The 15,506-nt window shown below is 41.4% G+C and overlaps 1 long non-coding RNA gene across 1 annotated transcript; it reads right to left on the reverse strand.

Annotated features, from left to right (window-relative positions):
• Positions 1–1,319: 1,319 nt before the first annotated feature.
• LOC149858223 (uncharacterized) lies at positions 1,320–9,231 on the reverse strand. The gene is made up of 3 exons (XR_016443897.1): positions 9,091–9,231; positions 5,987–6,157; positions 1,320–3,263 (listed from the first exon to the last, which is right to left on the reverse strand). It is a non-coding gene; the product is annotated as an uncharacterized LOC149858223 (long non-coding RNA).
• Positions 9,232–15,506: the final 6,275 nt, after the last annotated feature.

The following is a 15,506-nucleotide window of genomic DNA, read 5'->3' on the forward strand; positions in this document are numbered from 1 at the left end:
TTTGGGTGCTGAGTTGGAGAATCAGTTTGTGTATAAATTTATACATTTTGATCTGAATTATGAAGTTGTTGTAATGGAATTGTTGTATCACAGCTCACTTCAGTAGATCTGGAGCCATCCATTTTCTATGAGAGCTGTCTGAGACAAGGGACAATAGCTGACCAGTAGATCTTAATGGCCACCAAGTCCAGTGGAAGTGAGATGGTTAACTGGGAAAAACAAGCTCTTCCAAACCTCTCTGCAGGAAGTGGAGAATGGAGAATCCCCAAACAATAGGAAAAAGGAACCAAGATGTTGATACTGGCCTTTAAAAATTAAAATCACAAAGTGTGGGTGGTTCACAGGACACTCAGTAAGACACAAGGCTGAGAGGAGAAGGGGGCCATGCTTCCCTAGTAGCAGCTTTAACAGTAAGACCAAGCAAAGTGGAAGGCAGCAAACTGCTCAGATGCAGGAAAACAGACTTCATTATATAATTGGGGACGGTCTGCTTTGAGCACGGGGTTGGACTAGATGACCTCTTGAGGCCCCTACCAATCCTAATTTTCTATGGATCTATGAGTCTAAAGGGAAGCTGTGTGCAGGGTAAGGAAGGATGAACTCCTGAGAGGACTTTGCTCAAACTCTTCAGGGAAAAGGGTTATTTATTTTATATGACCCTGTCCATCTCTAAGATTAAGGATTCCTTGTACAGTTAAACTGTGAACCTAGAGCAACCATGCAATCTGAATTCTAGTGAGGTCTGAAAGATCATCCTTAGTTTGAGACACAAGGTGGTTAGATTGTGACAATTTGCTTCTCAGAAGGGGGTATGTGACAGATGGATTACTATAAACCCTGCCAAAAGCAATGCCTGGCTCTGTTTAGACTCAGGACAGTTAAAAGTCACAGGATGCAGAGGCGTGGGCTGTAAAAAAATAGTATAATGGCCAATCACGGTGAGCTCTGTCAGGGCTGCATAGATGTTGCCTAAGTTGAAGTGTGAAGGGGCTTATATAATCTTGCAATTAAAGAGCTGATGACTCAACATATTCAATGATGCAAGAACAAGCCTGTCAAAACCATGTTAGGAGTAAGTGGCAGTTACATGGTATTTGATGAATGCTTTGATTGAAATTCCCAGCCTTCCTTGAATGTGACCTGAAGGTTCTTTGATCTTTTTAAAACCTGAGGCAACATTGCCTCCTTAGAGACAAAAGAAAGGTTTTTTTCCTGTCATCTCCTTTGTCTCCCCAACTTCTCCAATATAAAAAGTACATTCATGTAACAGAAATATGCACCATGCTGTTATTAATTTTTTAGAACAGAAACAGGTTTTTTACCCACAAAGTAAAAGCAAGAACAAACAATACTTTAATGAAAGAACAAACTTAGCAGGATGCAAACTTACTACCTCTTAATTAAAGGCTGACGATCCCCTAGGCTCTGCAATCATTCATTAAAACTTACAGAATAGTGTTAGAACATTTCCCTTATCCTCGTTGAGTGCCGGAAATGCTATCATTTCATTTGTAATGTTACTCTGCCCTACAAACATCAGACAAGACGTGTTTCCTGTCCCTAGTTTCTACTCAGATCCATGTCCAAACAAAGCGACTGTCATATAACATGTAATTTATCGTGACATTTATTTTTCAGAAAAAAGTGAGGTCAGGGCAAAACTGCTGTCTTATGTATTTCTGCTTTAAATCTGTCCATAAATAAGGCCCTTGTTCACATGGAGTTTTGGACACATTGTAGCTGGCTTTGTATACAGAAAAAACAAGAGGGAGAGGCCAGCATAAGCTGTCCTCATGCTTGTCAACATCCTTCTGGACCAGCCGCACCATTGATACAGCAGTGTTGATGCCGAGTTAGACAGTTTGGAGATGGTGACACAAAATTGGGTTATCCATGAAACCCAGTCAGCAGTAAAAGGAAGCATACACTGCAGTTCTTTCAAAGGTTGGCAGAGCTCCCATTTCCATATGCATCTCTTCCAACGCCCTCTAGGAAAACTCAGGCTGAGCTAGCAAGAATTATCTATCACAAAGCCAACCCACACCTCACCTGCCATCAGCAAAATTTTTTAGCTTAAATGTGATATTTGTGCTTAAAATTTCACATTTAGCTTAAAATGTGAATTTTTTAGCTCTTTAATATGATATTAATGAGAACTATTCTATATCAAATCCAGCCCAAATAAAGCTTCAGTGCTTAGCATTTTCATAACAATATCCCAAATTCTTCTTCTAGTTTTGGTTCCTATGCACACATGGCAGCAACAGCACTCTCTCTCAAAGTGAGCTTTTAGTTCTCCTATGTGGCTCAAATATACAACATGGTATTTCTTGCTGAAAGTCATATGCCGCAGCATTCTCAGTTCCTGGCTCAGTAAACTTTACATTGAGACTAACAGTCTATGTGCACTCATAAATATCATTTTAAAAATTTACGCTCCAGACTTCACAATAGTCCCAAACACCTATGTATGATAGTTATTTATTTTATTTAGTTGAAATATTAAGATTGTCCCAATTTTTCCAGTATCACCATCAAACTTTAATTGGATAGATTTGTAACACCTGTTAATTTCTCTTCAGCCCTGTCACTAATCATTGCAGAGAGATGGTTTTTGCAGACACTTTCAAGAAACATAACAGGCTTTTTCAGAAATTGATAAATTCCCCAAAGCACACAGATTCAGATTCTGGAGAGTCTAGTGCAAAAGACTGGTTTTCTTTCTCCTCTCTCCAAAGATGACCTGATGACAGTTGTATGAAGATTCACTAGAAGCCAGTAGAGAAGAAAATTTCACTATACATGGCTTATTCAGAAATCCCCAAATAATAAGACAAAATAAAGAATTTAAGATCAAGAACCGAATAATAAACCCAATTGCTTATCCTAATAATTTTGTAGCACTAGTTATTATAATGCAGAGGGAAGCCATTTAAGACCAGCAGAGATGTCTAATAAGGATATTGACAGACAAAGGAAAATGTACTGTCTTTGCCCCATTAGGCTAACAACCTTAGAATGCACCCACAAATGAGATTTGAATATGAACAGGGTGATAAAACTGACAAGTAGCTAGATGTTAGAGAATCCCACAGAGCAGAACAACACTAACAAGACTTCTTGTTCCAGATGCAATGTGCTTCTTTTCCTCTTATCATGCGTCACTTTCTTGTGTTCGTTTGCTGAGGTAAACACTAAACGCAGCTTCTCATGTTGCTACGGCAGCTTTCATTCTTCTCGTACTGAGCTGGAGGAATTCTAAGCTGGAAAGTGGTGTGGAATAGTCAGTTCAATCACATAGGACAAAACATACGCTTTCTTATATTTGTGATTAAATTTCCTGTTTCCTGATGTTCCTATTATAATTTATATTGATTGTGGATGAAGATTTCATTATGCCCAATGACCGCTTAGTATATTTATTTGTGAAAGGGAATATATCTATGTATCTATCCATACATAGATACATGCATACTAATATAAGTGCTGATTATATACGTGGGATATGTGTGATATTGGTAGGAGGGAACTAATTCAAGGAAATAAAGCATTCTACTACTTAGCTTTTGGAATATCAATCATTAGTTATAAATAAGAATCAATCTGAAAAGTCTCTAGTAGTTCATATTAATTTATTTTGTGCAAGTGTAATGGAAGCAATGAAAGGTGTTTGAGAAAGTGAAGTACAAGACAGATAATCAGATGGAGAATACAAGGGCACAAATATATTTATTACACAGAAATAGGATAGTGTGTTTTTAATAAATTCTAGCAACAGTAAATGCACATGATTTATAGGAAGTTTGGGGCATGTTATATTGTATTGTAGGTTATATTATACTGAGCCATTTATGGACTCCTATGTTAGAATTTCCTAAAGACATCTACTGCTAATTAATGGTTTACATTTCTGAGGTATGGCTACACACTAAGTTAGCTGATCTTTCACACAAATCAATTATTCTTAAAAATCGTATTTTCTGTTGTTGAAAAAAATAAATTTAGCAGTTACTTAGGGCCAGAACCTACTCTACATACTAGATACTTACATGCAATCCTCTTCCTCTTCCACCCTGTTTAAGACCTTGAAATCTATTAACACATTTGCTTTTGTAACAGGCTGTCAGATTAGGTTTAAAACTGAGACAGAACAGGATCACACTGGCAATTAACAGGTAGAGTAGGATCTGACTCTAACAGTTTGGGGTATTCAATTTTTTCCCCATCTTGAGATAATAATGAGTGCCTGGCTCTTTACAAAGTGATTGCCACCTCACCTCCAGATCCCTTAAGCTAAGTACAGACAGTCAAAAAGCCTGAGGCTGAATCAATTCAATCATCACAGCTTAGTCTATAATGCAGAGATTGAACTGATAAGCAAGTGAACAGACATTCACTTTTGATTTCAGAAATGCAACCACGTGCCTGCAGTGGCCCAGGCCAGAAGCTAGGGTGGAGGAAAGAGTGTGGAGAGAAGGTACAGAGCTAGAGCATGGCTCCCTGCTTGGCTGGAGCAGACAATTTGGATCAAGGCTAGCTCACCCATCTTGCAAGGAGAGAGGTTGTGAGAGAGGTGAGGTGCAAAGCATCCTGGGACTGTGGGACTGTGAGTTAACTTGAATCTCGAGGGGATCTGGGACAGAAGTTCAATAAACCAATTTAACCTATATCAGTTAAGTTTGATACAGCATCCATCCCGGTTTATCTTAAATTGGTTTTGGCCGTTTTGAAACCAGTTTATGTGCACTGAACTTCTGCTGTGTTACAGATTTGAACCAGTTTCCAATCACTTATACCAGTGTATGTGTAATTTCTATCCCTAGCCTTAAAATGCTTCAGGCTGGATGCTCAGGCACTGCAAATGACTCCATAGTCCTGGGCATTTCGAAAGACTGGTTGAAAAGTAAAGATATTTTTCCATTTGTGAAAAACAATACCTACAAGACAAGATGTTCAGCAAAACATGGGACACACATGGAGCTCAAAACAATATCTAATCTTCCTTTCTGGGGGCCATTTATTCTTTTTTTGTACGTAAATGTTTCTACTTCTCCATTTCTCAAGCTCCACACAAATATTCAAAGCAAGTCTGATTTTGCCATTTATTCTAGTTACATAAAGCACCCAGCTGAATTACATTTATGTCAAGGGTATGAGTCAAAGCCCAAAGAAGTAAATAGGGTTAGTCAACAGAAGAAAGTCTTTGACTTGAGTTCAATTTGGATCAAGTTTTAAATGTATTTTTAGTCATCCTAGATATTATAAAAGAAAAAGAAAATGGGAAAAAATCATTTATGCTTCACAAAGCTTTAAGGCAATGATGCTTAGCACAAAGAACTAAAGAATTATTGCAATTCATATGGCAGTGAATACTAATGCAGTAAACATGTAGATTTTTTCCTGTTGTCTCTACCCTGCATTATGGATTCCAGAAGATGTGCTTGTTCAATGCAGCTTCATCTAGTCTGAAAAAGAATACATTTTCTCCAAAAAATAAGTGCTAGCCTGTTAAACTGTCCCTCCATAGCTGTTAGCATCAGCACCCTTGTGTAATACCCCTCTACCCTTGTTTAAGTACTTAGTTTTAAGTATTACTTTCCCCTTTATCCTTGAGTTTTTCTTTCCAGTGCCCATAGCAACATCTGCTGGTAGCACAATTTGATTGCTTCCTTTGTAACAATCCAGTGAACATGACACCCAGTGATCCATTATGCACATTGGTTTTATGTTTTCTATAAATTACTTATTATCTTTAGAAGTATTTCTCTCCCATAATTAATCATTATGGGGATTTTTTCTGATTAAATGCCCATAATTCAGTTTGCATATTACAAGCATATTTCTTTGGATGTGGAAGATTTTTTTCTTTTAGACTTTAGATATTAATTTTCAAGGTACACAGGGAATTCTCATGCTCATGTAATTTAAAAAAGTGCCAGCACTGTCTGGAGATTGGCATTGTACATGCAAGGGACGTGCAGCTTACCCAACGTGGCTTGGCCAACACCTTTCTGTCCAGACCAGCAGCACCTTCTGTTTCATATCTGGGTTTCTTCAGAACACTTTTTTTAGCCATGATTATTTTTGCTAGATGATTTTCACATGCTGACAAATTTGCAGGGGGACTATGAGGAACACTGTATAATTGCAGAAAGCACTAGAAAAATATTTGAAATATTTGAAATTAGCCTGGATTTAGTCTGAAGTGTCCTTGCAAGCAGAGCTGGAGAATTTTCACAGTGGTATAAGAAATATGGACTTCTCTAAATTTTTGGAAAGTCACTATTTAACCTTTGGAGAAGGGAATGGGGCCAGGTCACCAATCCTTTTAAAGACAACTAAAGTAGGAGGTCCTTGGCAGAACTGCATGTACAACTTTGCATTTGGTTCACTAGCAATTCTTAAACAAAGTGAAGAAAAAACATTCATTTTGGTCAATAAGGACCAATTTTTTTTCTTTTAAGTTCTAGCATTTAACAGATCCTGTTCAGAAGAAAAACCACTTAAGCACATACTGAGTGAACTAAACTTGCATTACCATAGTGGCAGATTGACAATGTTCAACACTTTATTCCTTGAAGGAAGGCAAGAGTGTAATACTTCCCCCAAAAAACAGGCATTATCAACTGTAAGAAAACTTTATAAATTGCAACTTCTTCACAGTGCTCAAGAGAATTTAAAGAAATACACCTTATAAAATGTGTACAATAGATTATCAATGCAGTCCAGGGACTATTTTAGAGTCCGAAAGAACAGTATAGAAAGGATAAATGTAGTATTTAAATTAGGTTATAAAAATCTCCATGAAGCCTCTGAAGGGAAACTATATAAACTGTTTGACTGCAGTAAGTGATTTAGATGATTTTTTACCCTCATGAAAAAGTCTTATAGGTTGATTATATTGCACTGGAATTGTTTGCTTCTTTAAAATGTCAAGAAAAGAGTTTATAATCTTGGAAAAATGTATTCCCTCTGACATTTCTTCAGCTGAAAGCCATGTAAATGAAATATAGTTCATGCTGCTAGCACAGATATAAATTCTATGTGCTGTTTAGTTAAATCCTTTTAATATTTTTTTCTAAAGCGCTCTTTCTTTGGCAGAATTTTCATGTGTGCGTCCATTTTGTAAATAGGTTCATTTATATATAGAAGCATTTTCACAACAGTAAGCTGCTAACAGCAGTATTAGTTATCATTTTCCCTTTGGTAATAAAGAATGCAGTATCATGTATATTTTATTTATGACAGTGAGCTGTACCAGAACAAGATGTAAAATTAGGTTTATTTGTAAAATTGTTCATTTTCTTATCAGAAAAAGACCAAGTAAAAAGCCCAATATGTATTTTTTTTAAAAGAAGTCTTATATGGCATATGCTTATGTTTGAAGGGTTTGAGTTCCCACCATTTTTCTTTTTCAGGAATGCAGCTGGTACGTATTCTTTTTGACATTGGTAGAGAATATAATTAACCTAAATAATACATTCCCTCCTCTAGAAATATTTGTCAGGCCTTACTTTGACCAAGTACTGGCACTCAATAGGAGCAGTTACTGCTTTCTCTTTCTAAAGCAGGAGTTTTAAACCTTTTTTAATAAGTGTACCCCAGTGGCTGGATGCAGAGTGGGGGGGAGGTGGGGAGTGGCACGTGGCTGGCTGCGGAGAGGCGGCAGCACAGGGTGGTGGGTAGCCCACAGAGGGGCACTGCTGCCCTCTTCCCCCGGCCCTGCTCCTGGTTTCTGGGAGATGGCTGCACGGGGTGGTGGGTGGCAGCGCTCCATTCCCACCCACCCGCATGTAGCCCCTAGGGCCTTCCTAAGTACCCCTAGGGGTACGCATACCCCGTGTTGACAACCCCTGTTCTAAACCATGACATGAGCTCAATGTTTTAGTATTGTACCACATACTAAAAGTCATAAAGAGGCAAAGAACCTCCCAGTACTTCAGAAACCTAATTGGGGTCATGGCATCCAAATTGTTTCTCAAAAAACATCCATAAATGCAACCTAGAAAGTCCCTTAGTGAATGTGCAAAGCATTTATATTGGGGGGAAGGGTTTAACTTTAGGTATCTTTGTCCTGCTCCCACCGGCTTGCTCCAGAGCAGACTTGGGCACCAGAGGGTTAAGCAAGCTCTCAGCATCAAAGTCAACCAAATGACAAGACTGTAAGAACCTAGTTTTTGCTGGCTTGTGCCAAACACATGGAGTAGTGATGCTTTAACTCTTGTCAGCTTATTAACTGATTTTGCCAAACCAAGGCCTCATATAAGCAGCTTGCATTGCTCCTGGATATGTGTTACATGGCTAGGATGTCCCCTGGTGGATACCAAGCAGAGAGACTGAAAGAGTCAGCCAGAGAAGAGGATCAACAAACAACATGACTGCTTACTCTAAATAAATCACTAGTAAGTGTTCAGCATCAGGGTACCACACTCTTGACTTTCTGCTAAGTCCCTAACTTTTGGTGTCTTAGTTTGTCATCATCTGTCCATATAATTTCTTTTCAAAGAAATTGTAAATTCTACAGGAAGGAGCATCTTCTATTCCATAGTTTCATAGCATGAAGTACAATTAAGCCCCAGTTTTGTCATTACCCTGACATAAATGCATAATAAATTATAAGGCACAGCACATCTTGCTGGTGCTGGCTTTCACTTGTTAAATTATTTTTCACTCCAGCATCAGACAGAAAGTGTATTTGATTATTAGGGACAGGCAGATTGGATTGTTTATACAAACTATCGCCTACACAGCTGAAAGCCATAGGGCAATAGCTAAAAGACTCTTTACTCAGAGTTTGAATTCTTATCTAATTATAAACAAAGGAGCTTTCTGTTACATGGACTTCTTTCCAGTAACACATTTATGATCAGAGGTGTACCTTAAGCAAACACACACTAAAGCATCTATAAAATATAGTAGTTTAGTTTAGTATTTCAGACAAGAAAAGATGCTAGAATGACAGTATATCATAAAATAAATACAAACACACACACATCTCATAGATTTCATCTGAAGGAAGAGATATTTCTCTTCCAAGTGCACAGTTTAAAAATATTGTCCTCAAGTAGGAAAGATAAAGTTAAATTTTACCTTCAGAAAATCACCTAGAGGCATTCCAACTCACATCCAGAGAGCATTAGGTAGCGGGTGTGGAGTTGTTTCTGTTGCTACTGTCAGTGATAAAGACTCAGAAAGCACTTAAGCATGTGTTTAGCAGAAGCCTGTACTTGAATTCTACTGACTTTATCTGCTGAGATTTGGATATGTGCTTATGCAGCTTTTGTGAACAGGAATGCTCTTCTGAACCGAGTTGACTGATCTGTTCTGCAGACAGAGAGGAATTTGTTTCAAGTTTCCTCTAGCATTACATTTACTTTTAGCAAAATATCACGCTGGAGACATGCCCAAAAGCTTATCCAACACCTCTTCCCAACTATATAGTCAGTCCAAGTAAACCTATCACAAATAAAACCTTGTCTCAAACATTTTCTGGATCATCATGGCTACAACTAGTGCTCCAACCCTACCATATTAGAGATGAGCAGTTACTGATTAAGTCACTGCCTGTGGGCAAGAAAGATCATGCCTAAATTTGGGAGTCTTTTACCTTGATGGCACGTTTTTAAAGATGCAATTGGCTTCCATTTGGTTTTGGCACCACATGAATTATGGAATTTGTGTTTTCTGGTGATAGAGAAGTCTGATTTCCTGCTGTGTTTTGCTGGGGAAGGGGTTGTTTGTTTTAGGTTTTTTGCTAGTTTTGCTTTAAGATAGACTAGAAGGACCTTTCGTTTCAAAACTCTGTTCATTCGCCCAAAATGGATGTCGCAGCAATTCTGACAGCTTGCTTTTTCAGATTAGCTCTTCAGATGAATTGACTAAAAGTGCTGGATCATAGTATAACATACTATACAATGCATACATACAATAACATACTATACAATGTGAAGAGCAGTTGAACTGAGTGATCATTTTTTGTCAGAGGTGGATCCACCGAGGGATCCAACAAGTGGCTTAGAACTCCCTGTTTGGACTTAGCTTAATGCCAGGAGTGCAAAGACAAAAGGTTTGATGATGAAAATGTGGCTGTCTGTTAGCTCCTTTACAGCTACAGTAAAATGACACCAAAGGAAACGTCTGGACACCAGTGAATATTTACAGAACTTTTAAATAGAAAAAAAGACAAAACTATTCCACGGTAATCAGAGTCTTTAACTGGGCAGCTGGGAGCGTAAAGGAGTGGAGGAAGGTCAGTGTGGGGAAGTTTGAAGTGCTGCTGCGTATATGATATTCTACAGACAGAGCTCCAAGTCTGCTAATTCATCCCATTCCACAGGCTTTAATACTTAAAAGAAAGAAAAGAGAGAGAAGTCTTCCTCCTCGGGCAGCATCCCCGCTCTAAAGGAGTGTTTCAGCTTTGAACTGCTTATTGAAATTCAAATTAATCAGGAAGTTTCAGAACAACACAGCAGCAATTTCAGGTGCTGTCGATTTATCCATGGTTTTTAGAAGCATACAAGGTAACTAATCACTACCCTAAGTAAATAGAACAGTTTGCAGATGTCATGTAACTTTTACCATCTCTTATCTGGTGGATGCCAGCATTATTAGCCTATTCATGCTTAAGCTCATGCAGTGATCCCCAGCTGCAATGCCTTTCTGGTCTTTTCCCCCCAAAGAACAGAGTAAAACAGGCAAATGCCATCTATTGGTGCTAATTTGCTAACAACAGCACATACTGAGCAAGGCACAGAGGTGCAATTAGAGGAGAAAAGGGCATGAATGCAGAGAAAAAAACATTCTTATGCCAATTTGAAAAAATACCAGCTGTGAGGCTGGCACCATTATTACCATCACTTGAGGACTGGCTGCATACAAAACAAACAGGAGACATGGGACCTGCCCCAAGGAGCATATCACAAATTAAGGTCAGAAGGCTAGTAGACCATACTTCAAATGTACGATGCACCAAATGTCCAGAAAGTCGTTTTTCAGACAGGCTGCATAAAAACCCTGACAAAGTGCTGGGCAAAGGCACACAGAAAAGATATTTTCAAGCCAGATAGTTGCTGCACCATGGCAGAAAGGACATTGCCATTGGAATGGACCACACAGAAAAAACAGAGTAGTGCTTTCTGGGGTCCTGGCTTCTTTGCTTGCAAGTTACTTTTTAAAAGGTCTTTGTACAACTAACCTCTCAAAAAAATTTTGGAAGAATCTAAATTCGTTAAAGCTAAAGAAACACATATATAACAGGTCTTTAAAGGAAACTGATTTTAGAAACTGAACTAAAAAACCCACAGTATTCTTCTACTTCCCCTCTCTGCTCGACCACACAAGTTCATTTTCTGGCCTTCTCCCTTTTATACAGCGTATAATTCATGTACTCTCAATCCCTCCTTCAAGGATCTATTGAGTTGGGCTGTGCCTCTGCCACTGCTTGCATTTCTCTTTGTTGCTTCTCTCACTATGCTCCTGCTAGTCCCTCTAACAAGCAGCATTTAGAGTAGCCTTTTTTGCTAAATACCCCATTTTTGTTTCAATTTATTCCTTAAAACCTGCTGCTTTAAGCATACCTTCCCAGGTTGATCTCCACACAAACATTGATGGCTGACCATCTCTTGTTTGATTTGTTAGTTCCACAGTATGTATCAGATGTGTTTCTGACCAAGATGGGAAACATCTCAGAAAAGGAGCTTTGGCCTTATGGAAATAATTTAATTGCAAGGTGAAGTAGTTCTGGCTGCAGACCCAGGGGAGACAATAGGTTATCTCCCTGAACACGCACAGGTACCAGGTGCGGAAGATGGGTTGGCGGTGGCAGAGCCAAAGAAACTCCCAACGTGGGGCAACAAGGGGACCTGATCAACTCCAGGTGGTAGGGCCAGTGGAACAGCCCAGTAGGCCACCCATATCTTTATTTTGTTCAGGTCCATTTTTTTTCTTTTCTCCCTGTTGGAGGGAGTGCAGTGAAGGGACCGCAGGCTGCATGAATTGAGTCCCCTAGCCTTATAAGGGGCCCCTGGCACAGGGAGGTGAATGCAGCAGAGGAGCCGTGGCAGTTTCCTTCCTTTTTTTCTTTCTTTTGCCTTGTTCACATTTTTTCCTTTGTTTCCCCCTGTCTGGGGGTCCCAGAGGAGGCTGAGGCCAGGAAGGCATAACTGCGGGCCCTTGCAGACATAAACCACACAGTGTACGGAACCCAAAACAGGCATCAGAGTTCAGGATGCACCTGCACTGGAGGAACAGCCGCCACAAGACCTGGTGTCCCACCAGAGATTGGCATGAGGTTGGGGTGTAGGGAAGGTGGAGCTCCATGGATGGCCATCAGGCAGAGTACCCACCACTGAGGGACCTTCAGCAGTTTGCCCCTCCACTGGTAGTACATTCAGAGTCATGGCAGGAGAGTTTGGGGGTGGCCAAAGAGGTGCCACAGACCTACCTCAGGGGCCACAAGAGACAGCAGTATGTCTATCACTGGCCGCTCAGGCCAAGGCAGCACACGAACAGCTGTTCAAGGCCAGGGAGACACATCCCCCCTCCCCATCACCCCCCAAGACAGACACAGTTGCAGAAGCACCCATGTCACAAGTTTTGCCTGTCAGCAGCTAGAGGTGCATGGCCCCAGAACCCAGAAGCCCTGCACCTATCTCTTTGACAGCTGCAAGGCTTTGTGGCCTCAGCAGGGGCTGCCATCCCTACATCTTTCACCCTCCTGCACCTTAACACACAGTGTCATCCATGTCACGAGTTTTCCTTGTCCTCAGCTTGAGATACAGTTTAACCCAAACCCCTGCACCTATCTCCTTTAAACTTGGCAGGATTCATACCCTAAGCAGAGGCTACCACCCCTACAAGTTGAATCCAAATCAGACAAAAAACAACATTATAGATATTTCATTGATTCCCCATTATACCCTATGGCTGGATCTCCAAAGTGGCTCCCAAGCTTTGGAGTCACTTTGGCTGAATTGAAGCGGGAAACCAATCTGGAACTCCAGATCAGATCCCTGGTATCTGAAGTAGCCAGATCTAAAGCTGAATTGAACAGCTGCCTATTCACACAGGCCTAGTGGATGGACCATGCCATGGGAACAGCAGATAAATCCCCAAATCAGGTAAGAGCCTCTGTTCTTGGCTTCCCCTCAGTGTTGAGCAGCATCTACCATCCCCATGAATGCCTATCTTTGTCCTTTCTACTTACACCTCTGGACACAGGAAAGGGAGGCCTAACCACCTCTGCTGTTGCTGTCCCAACTGCTCCTATGCAGCTCCAGCCACCTTCACACAAGGAAGCCAGAATTTCTGGGGACAACAGCAGCAGCAATTGGATTCCCCCTTCCCCACAGCTGCTCTTGGACGGATAGGGAACACTGAGGGGGACCAGGCAGGGAGGTAGAACCTGCCCATTGCTGGCTGAGCCTGGCTCCCAAAGCCTTAGCTTGAATAGGGCAGGAGTAGTTCTGGGGATCCCCCTGCCCCATGGTCAATGGAGAACAGAAGCATCAGGTTTCCTCTTCTGGTTTCCAGAGGCGTTAAGTAGAGAAGGGGGGAGGGGATGAGAGGAGAAGTCCTGCCTGCTTTGCTCAGAGCTATGTGTTTGTATAAGATGAAGACAGTAGAGAAGCATGGGCATTGTATCTAAGTTACGGCACCCTACTAAGCCCTCCTCTGGCATGTAAGTAGAATTTGTAACAAAAACTTAAAGCTGGAGGTGGGACATATGCTTTACAGTTGGACTTGCATTATAATCTTTTATTAATTAAATGGTCCTTATGCATCAGAGCCTAGACAGTAGTACATATCTTTTCAGCAGTAATCATTATCTTTGGAATCTCTGTTGATAAACAGGTGTAACAGCTACAAAGGCTCACTTGGCTGAAGGCTGAGTGGATGAACTGTGCCTAAGAACTTTGCAAGAAAGGCGGCAACATTTTGTTGAGGGTGCAACAGCTTTTCCAGGTGGGAGAATATGCTGTGCACAGTGCATGCTTTTTATTGGAACATATGAACTGTGATGAGAGCCTCCATTGCAAACTGAGGGCTCCGATTGGCTGCTACTGAGCTATAAAAAAGCAGAGTGAGGGAAAAGAGGAAGAGAGAAGCTAGAGGAGAGCAACGCCAGGCTGGAGAGAGGAGCAGGGACTCAGCCCCCTGCTCATGCAGTAGGGAATGGAGCTGAGACTTGTCGAGGAGACATCAGAACAGAGGAGAACCTGAGTCATCCCAGGACAGACTGATTCCCCACCCAGGTGGGAGCTGTGCAATCAGGGACACAGGTTACCCAGGGAAACAATGGGAAGGGGTTGGTAATCTAGCAGGGAGCTAGGAGAAGCTGCCTGGTCAGAGACCTGAGGAGGGAAGACCTCTGTTTGGGCTGGAAAAGTTCATACTGCAGGAACAGAGACCTGCAGAGGCAATTCCCTGTCTGCATGTGGAGGTGCTGGGGGAGAGAGAGAGCACAGAGAGGGAGCAGGCTGTGAGAATCCCAAACCCTGCATGGGTGTGTGAGGGGACACTTAACCACTAGTGTTTGCGGGAGGTGTATTTTTCAGAAGGAAACTAAAGAAAAGAAGCCTATTACCTGCAGTGGCTGATTGGAGACTTTGTTCTTTGCTGAATTACCAAGAAAGACCAAAGAGCCTACTTTTCCCAAAGCAGCAGAAGCCTTGCCTCCACGATCTAGTGGTGGATCATAGTTAAAGCTGTGTTGCCATTCACTGTTAGGGGAGGGGGATTGTAACTGGAGGGAATTCAACCTGGGTTATTGGTGGGGGGGCAGGAGGAGCTATTTTAAAGGGTTATCACCAGATGAATGTAATTACTGAGGTTGATTGATGCAAGTGGGACCATCCAGTGTGCTGAAATTATTCACCTAATATTGCTGTTGTAAACTTTATTTAAATTGTTGGTTTTATTATTAACTATTGAGATGATTAATTAAAAGAAGAATTATACAGGCAGTCCTCAACTTACAATGTTTTGAGTTAAACATTTCGCACTTACACCATTTTATAAATTAACACCCTGTTTTGACTTGAGTTGGGGAGCAGGAGCAGAAAGAGCAGGGTGCACATGTGCCACATGTGTACCCACCTTACCTCGGCGGCAAAGGCAGCAGCTGCAGAGGAGACAGCGGCAGGGCAGCAACAGCTGATTTCCCCTTAAGGTAAGTGGGGCAGAGGGTACAGCACAGCTGAGGTGGATCCAAAGGGGAAGCCCTCTGGAGCCCTCTTAGCTTGTCCAACAGGGAGCCGCACTCCCGAGCCGCATGCGGGCAGCGCACATGAACAATGTGCGCAAACAGGTATGCTCTGTAAGGGCGCACCAGCATTTATGTAAGGCGGGCGTGAGGTAGCTGCCCACAGTAGAACCTCCAGTGAGCAAAAGCAGCAGGCACAGCTCTGCAGACCTGGTGCAGACGCGGAGCATGGCTGCCACCTGCCATGGGTTCTTCTGAGGCCTCCACCCAGATGGAGCTCATGGCGGGGTCATTGGCCCCTTAC

The sequence above is a fragment of the Crocodylus siamensis genome, chromosome 8 (genome assembly GCF_052110815.1).
Source record: "Crocodylus siamensis isolate JL-2025a chromosome 8, ASM5211081v1, whole genome shotgun sequence".
NCBI lineage: Eukaryota > Metazoa > Chordata > Crocodylia > Crocodylidae > Crocodylus > Crocodylus siamensis.